Here is a 6,822-nt window from a genome sequence, read left to right as displayed (position 1 = left end):
CTGCTTAAACATTAAATATAATAAGTGAGCCTTTGTGCATTTCGAATCTTGTTCTATTCCCAATGTTTCTCCCTTAATTTAACTTTGAATACAATAAATAAAACATTTTAGGAAATAACAGACTTGCTCTTTGTTAAAACAAGATACCAAAATGTACACAAACATGACATGTAATGTGGGTACAAAATGAATTAATTAAAATCCTTAGGTTTATGTGTTTTATGTACGGAGTATATTTGAAAGAGAAAACCATTTGAAAAGCAGGGATTAAGGATATTGATGTGTGATTTTAGTAACTTTGAGCTAGCTAAAGAGGAAGGCTGGAAGCAGGGTAATAGCTGCCTGCAGATTTGTGGCTATTGGCATGCTGCCTGAATGAAAAAGAACAAGTTCAGATAATATAGGACCCACCATCTTGCAACTGGCTTTCACTAGTCGGGACGAGAATGGGTCAGACTTTCATTTCATGTGGGCCACTTACATGCCTACTCTGCATGGCCAGGTGAGACTGACAGAAAAGGTAAATGAAACAATATTGAGACCTTGTTGTACCTCAATACTTTTATGTTCCTTTTTGTTCTCCTCACTTGGACAAGACTTCTGTTCCTGCTGAGCTTTCATTGTGGTTTTGAATAAGCCCAGGCATTTTGTAGTGATTGACCCTCTTGACTTTCCCTTTCAACTTCCTTTTAACCAATGCCTTTGTTTTGAGGAAGTTTCCTCTTTTGTAATCAAATGTGATGGTGTTGGATTTTCTTGGCAATTATCTATGCATTGGTAACCCTCTATATAGCGGTAATCCCTCCTGTTTTAGTTTGGCTTGGTGCTGCAAAATAAAGGACCAGGGAGTAGCAAAATGGCTGCGAGTTCCCCTCTGGGATCTCGCATGCTTGTGCAGTCTGCTCTTGTCTTTGTCAACCAGGCCAGGAATATAGGAATATATGCAGTACTGTACTGTATATTCCTATCAGGCAATTCATAGAGGACATTATGCATTGTTTAGGCTACAGTCCTATACATACTTAAGAACAAGTCTAATTGAACTCATTGGAGTTTACATCTGAGATGTGTATAGATACTTGTTAGAAATGGATACCTATGTAAAATTCTAGACACTTTCTAGAAGTCAGACATAGCCCCCTATGCAATTGTGAAATTGAATAATTTAAAAATAAATAAAATATATAATGGCTATAAGCGGGCCTGGACAAACTTGGAGTTTGTAAAATTGGTTTGTGGATTACGATGCTAATTTAATAAAGTAAATAACTTTTGAAATTCCCATTAAAGCTGCTGTTGATGATGATAGATATGCTGCCCACCTGACAGGGTTACCCCAGCTACTCTGGGCAGCTTCCAACAAATTAAAACACAGTAAGACATCAAACATTAAAAACTTCCTTATACAGGACTGCCTTCAGGTGTCTTTTAAAAGTCGAATAGTTGTTTATTTCCTTTACATCTGATGGGAGGGCATTCCATCTTACTGTCTGCCTCACATTCTGTATACCCTGAAAGCTACCAAGTACATGTACAACCATTTAAAAAAATGCTTAATCTTTTAATTTGGAAACTAACATATTACTCCACAGAGTGGGTGCCTGTAGCTTTGCTTCTTGCAGTGAGGGAACCGCTAGAAGGCCCTTTGCGCTGGACCTCAGTGTCTGGACAGAACGATGGGGGACGAGACGCTCCTTCAGGTATACTGGGCCGAGGCCATTTAGGGCTTTAAAGGTCAACACCAATGGAGCCCCCTTTAGCCGCGCCACAGTTTAAACAGCATCAGCCACACACACCCCAGACAAAATTTGCTGAATTTTTGATACATTATGCAATATTCTACTTTGGAACTTTCAGTCTTACACTTGTTGTATATCTTATCCCTGACATTTCTACAAGTTGTAATGCAAGCTTTCCAGAGTGATCCCAGAGTTCTGCCAAAGCTATCCCAAGATAAATTTGGGATTAAAATATTGCAGGAAGAAATGTAATTTTCTAAGCACGGTTGTGTTATGTTAAAACTTTCCTTTATAAATATCCTTCAGGACAGAGTTAATTTACCTGTCTGTCTTGGTTTTCAGGTGTTTGGCAAAAATATGTAAGTCCTTTATTCCTCAGCTTAATACACTGCATAAATATGCAATGAAACTTTTCTGTAATAAATGAAAGGGAGCTGGGAATGGTTTGAAAAACCCACAGGAACAATTTAGTATAAAACAGGCTATCAGATCTAAACATTTCTCTGTTCTTTGTCATGCAGATAACTCACTGTCTCTGAAGGGACCTCATTTCTTAACTTTTTGAGAGCCAAGTGATTGAGGAAAGGCCATTACAAGCAGAAAGAAAGAAGTCCTCTTGCAAAAATAGGAGAAAAGAGGAGCTGAAAGAAATGTAAGTGTTTCAGTGAACCTTTCTTAGCTAGTATTGAGTACTTAATATTGTCCATGGTATAGTATAACTTACTCTGTTAATTCACTTATCAATTCTGTCCCATTTGTGAATGACAATCAGCAAACTTCTTTGTCAATTGGGACAGAATAGGCAGAAGGGAGGTATAGAAGCACTTTCCTCCACAATGCACTGGTGACCCCAAAATTCTGGACAGTCTGTCCCTGATGCGCTGTTTGTCCCCCTATTCCCCATTCATTTTTTTGTCTTCTGATATTGGACTAGATTGAATTCCTGCCTGTTCGTTCCTTCATATGAATGTAGAGGAGGAATTCTAGCTGAACAGAAAAAAATTATGTGGAAGTTTGCTGCTTGGGACAGGATGAATGATTTTAGAACAAGCATTCCTCCTGAAAAAATTGCACATCTCAAGTTCACAGGAAAATTTGAAAACTGTGCAGGGGGAGAAACATTCATATCCCTAATTTCTGCTAGAAAGCTGGAGAAGGGAAGCAAATAATTTTGCCCGTACTTTATATTGGCAAATTTTCACACCTTTTCCACAAGAGAATATTAATATTATGCTTGGCAATAAGCCCAGGCCTGTAGGTGAAGATGTGGGCACTGGAAAGGGGAAATGATTTAATTTACTTTGTTGGTGATCACTGGTGCTGAAACCTTCATCTCATCCAGAACACTGCTTCTCTTGACTTTCAGTAATCTGTGTCTAATTAGTTACAATGTTTTGCTCCTAATGGAACATTTTAGATTACATAAAGAGAGGACTTGCATTTTCATTTCCTAATCGGAACTAAAACCAAACATTGCAACCCAGTCAGTAGTGAAAGAAGTACTATTTGTACAAAATTATTTAGATACACCTCTTGAATCTCATAGTGAAATCATTCCACATCAAAACTTAAAGAGTTAGTTCACTCTGATTCTTCTGTTAATGCTTTTATATCTTTAAATTTTGAGAGCACGTAGGACTTTTCAGATTATTCCATTTCTTACAGTGAAGGTTGTATACCTAGATGTGTGCATAATGATGTGTATATATTTATGATAATATTTAGGGCTGGGCGATACCTAATTTTCAACATTGCGATATATCACCAGTTAAACATTGTGATATACCGCTATATCACAATGTCTAAAATAAGGATGGAACTATGCAGAGGTGATTGGCAATATTTGGTTTGTTTTCTCCACACCCAGTTCAGAAATATCAAGCCCATTTTACATATGAAAGTACTGAGACCGAGTTATGGCAGGTTCCGCAAAATAATGTACCAAGTCTATGACTGAGTATGGATTTGAACATAGGTCCAATATATTCATCCTTCAAATTACACATTTCTAAAATACGCTTATCTCAAAAATGAAAGATCTTTATTTTTTCATTCTTGCGGACAAGTAGAAGTTTGATTATGAATTGGTACCAGCAGGTAGGACCTGCAGTGCAGTATTGCCATGTATCTCTACTTGCTAATAGAAGTGCTTCTGTTTTGAAATTTCAGGCGCCCTAAGCAAGAACTTAGTACTGTCAAGCCTTACAGTGAGATTCAGGAATGAAAATAGAAATAATTTCACATGTACCCCCCAAACACTACCTGATGAGCATTTTATAGCAGTATAATGTGGAGAATGGGAAAGGGAATAGGGAGTCATTTCCCCTTTCTTAACTTTGCCATACTCATGGTCTAAACAAACAACCATAAACCACACCTACCCTGGTTTACCCATTGCAGGAACAGACACTTTAATATTCTGTGTCTCAGACTACTATCAACTGTAGACTTAATCTGTGTGATTTCATACCTTGCTTTTTCCTCTCCTCTATGGTCTGAACTGGAACTTCACTGTTCATATGGATGTTAAAAAGCATGGGAGACTAAATGAAATCCTGCAGAATGCCATAGCGCAAATGCCAAGAATCTGAGCAAAAGCCTCCCAGACTTGGAGATAGATGCAGAACTGCTGTAACAGTGTTTCCAGCTCCCAATCTCCAGTCACTCCAGGAGGTCAGTGGTATCAGCTGCTCCATCTGGGCCAACTTTTAAACGCCTGCTGGAAACTTTTCTAATCCACTAGGCCAGGCATGTCAAACCTGCGGCCCTCCAGATGTTTTGGACTACAATTCCCATCTTCCCCAACCTCTGGTCCTGCTAGCTAGGGATCATGGGAGTTGTAGGCCAAAACATCTGGAGGGCCGCAGGTTTGACATGCCTGCACTAGGCCTATGCAGGCAATTAGGAGCACACCCACCACAATGCTCTATTGATGTTTGATTTTTAATTTCCTCTTGCTTTTATGATATTATTGTTTGGTTTTTATTGTTTGGTTTTATGTTGTTGTACACCTCTGTGATACATTTTCATGATACAGCAGTAAATGTGTTAGTAAATGGATACAGTATTTCCCCACACACAAGTTGTTAGTTTGAGTGACGTAAGGCTGCTTTGGTGCTAAATCCAGGCTTCCTGAAGCAAGATTGAAATGGGTCTAGATAATCAGCTTCCTCCAGACATACTTTGTGTCTGGTCAACCACCACAATCTCAGTCACCTTGTCCCTCCAAAAGGAATGTTAGCACACTGCCAATAGCTATCAATGCACCCTTGGGACCATGGAGGGGATATTTTGCCACCTCTTTCAAGACCAGTGGTTCCCAACAGGTAGTCCACGGACCCCCAGGGGTCCGCGAGCTATGCCAGAGGGGTCCGCAAGATGCTATTAGAATAAAAAATATATTAAGTATATTTCGTATAATAACAGATTTTTTGTTCTGGCCGCTTCCTGCAGGAGCAGAGTCTAGCGCAAAACTAGAATTAGATAGAGGCAGTGGTTCTGCTGTATGCCGTTAGGTAGCGCTTTACAAACACTACTGTTTTGCAAAGAGGCAGCGCGTGCATTCTACTAACGCTCACCTCCCCAAGATGCTTTGCGCGCGTCGGCTTCATTTGTGTGCTCCATTCCCCTCCCTCCTCCCTGGCGCGCGTTGCCTCTTTGCCAAAACAGTAGTGTTTGTAAACAAAGCATTGTTTTTCGTGGAAGCTACAGTTCGCGTAGTTAAAAATGGCTCTCAATTTTTAATTTTAGGATTAGGAATTAATGGGGGTCCTTGTCACAATAGCGGCTCGATGAGGGGTCCTCGAGAAAATTTTGTTGGGAACCCCTGTTCAAGACAATAGACATTACACCTTTCTGTAAAGAGGCACTAACTTCCCCTTCAGTCCACCCAGTCAATCCTTCCTGGCTAACACTTACAGGCCATGAATGACAAGGGTCAGGGAGAAAGTGCGGTTGTCCAGACCCCTTCAAGTGTCCTCTCCACATCCTTGGGACTTCAGTAACTTAAATTGATCCAACAAAAACTAAACTTCATAATGCTCTGGACATTTCCAATGGAGCTTCATCCACTGTAGCATCAAATTCCGAGCAGATGCGAGTGATGGTGATATACAGTAGATTGAATAAAGATTGACAGACTAATATTGAGGATCTGATGCCTTTTTTGGTATGTGTGGGGGGGGAGCATGCAGTATTTTTTATTATTGCATTTAGTAGAAGCTGTAACTTTTTCTTGTTGATTTGAAATCAGATAAAATATTGGTTAGGAGGATCTTCGTATTCCGTCCCCCAAACTCCCATGTTGATGAACTCAAAAATATGTTTCATTGCATATTCCTGACGATGAAGTCTATAAGTCAAATACACTGTGGAACATGTGTTTGTAGAAAATCTAAACAAGCATTTCATGTGCACATCATACTGTTTTGTAAAATTTATTCTATTGTCTTAACTATCCTGCTGAATGAAAAAGTGCTGGATTCCAGTTCTGTGGATAGTGGTGGTAGAGTAGCAGCATGGGTTTCTCTTGCCTAGGTACTTTGACAGTTTAGGATACTGAGAATAAAGAAATTACTGCCAATTCATTTTATGTTATCTTAAAATTGTACAGTGCTTTGTAAACACAGATGAATTAGGCATCACAACCTCCTGCCCCGTGTTAAAACAGCATAAGTCATTAGCAGTGCTGCAGAAGAAGAATGAAATCTCTTTTAACAATATGTTAGCTCAGCTGCCTGTTCCACACTCTGTGCAATTTACTTAGTGCAGATTCATTTGCATCCATTTTGCCCACATTTGTATTGACTTCTAGAAATTCAAAGCTGGTTTCATATTACAGCTACCACATGGACAGCTTTTTTGCATGGTAAGTTTTTAGTGTATATTGATGCATCAAATGGATTGGGCTCTTTGCCTCCAACCTTCCCACCCTAAGAAGGTGATAAGCATCCTGTCAGCTGCACTCACCATTACCCACAATCCACTTCCCCCCTGAAATACTGCTTTTTCATGTGGTTTCCCCAAATCTAGTTTCACTCTGACTTCAAAATTGTCAAAGGAAGGGCTACAAATGCTAAGAAAG

General features: G+C 39.5%; 1 protein-coding gene across 9 annotated transcripts in view; it reads left to right on the top strand.

The window, feature by feature from the left end:
* The window catches only part of FOXP2 (forkhead box P2), a 346,296-nt gene that overhangs the window by 40,595 nt on the left and 298,879 nt on the right, over nucleotides 1–6,822 (top strand). For 5 of the 9 annotated variants that reach the window (XM_060279589.2, XM_035128702.3, XM_088651865.1 and 2 more), the window contains exon 2: nucleotides 2,261–2,391. The exons of 2 other annotated variants lie outside the window; for them this stretch is intronic. The gene's annotated coding sequence lies outside the window, so the exon portion shown is untranslated. Of the gene's footprint in view, nucleotides 1,701–2,260; nucleotides 2,392–4,273; nucleotides 4,413–6,822 lie in introns of all 9 variants that reach the window. 2 more of the 9 variants (XM_035128701.3, XM_060279587.2) reach the window with 2 other exon arrangements.

This window comes from Zootoca vivipara, chromosome 9 (assembly GCF_965207765.1).
Source record: "Zootoca vivipara chromosome 9, rZooViv2.hap1.1, whole genome shotgun sequence".
NCBI classification, from domain to species: Eukaryota; Metazoa; Chordata; class Lepidosauria; order Squamata; family Lacertidae; genus Zootoca; species Zootoca vivipara.
The sequence above is the reverse complement of the archived record's forward strand: the minus strand, read 5'-3'. Positions and strand labels throughout refer to the sequence as shown.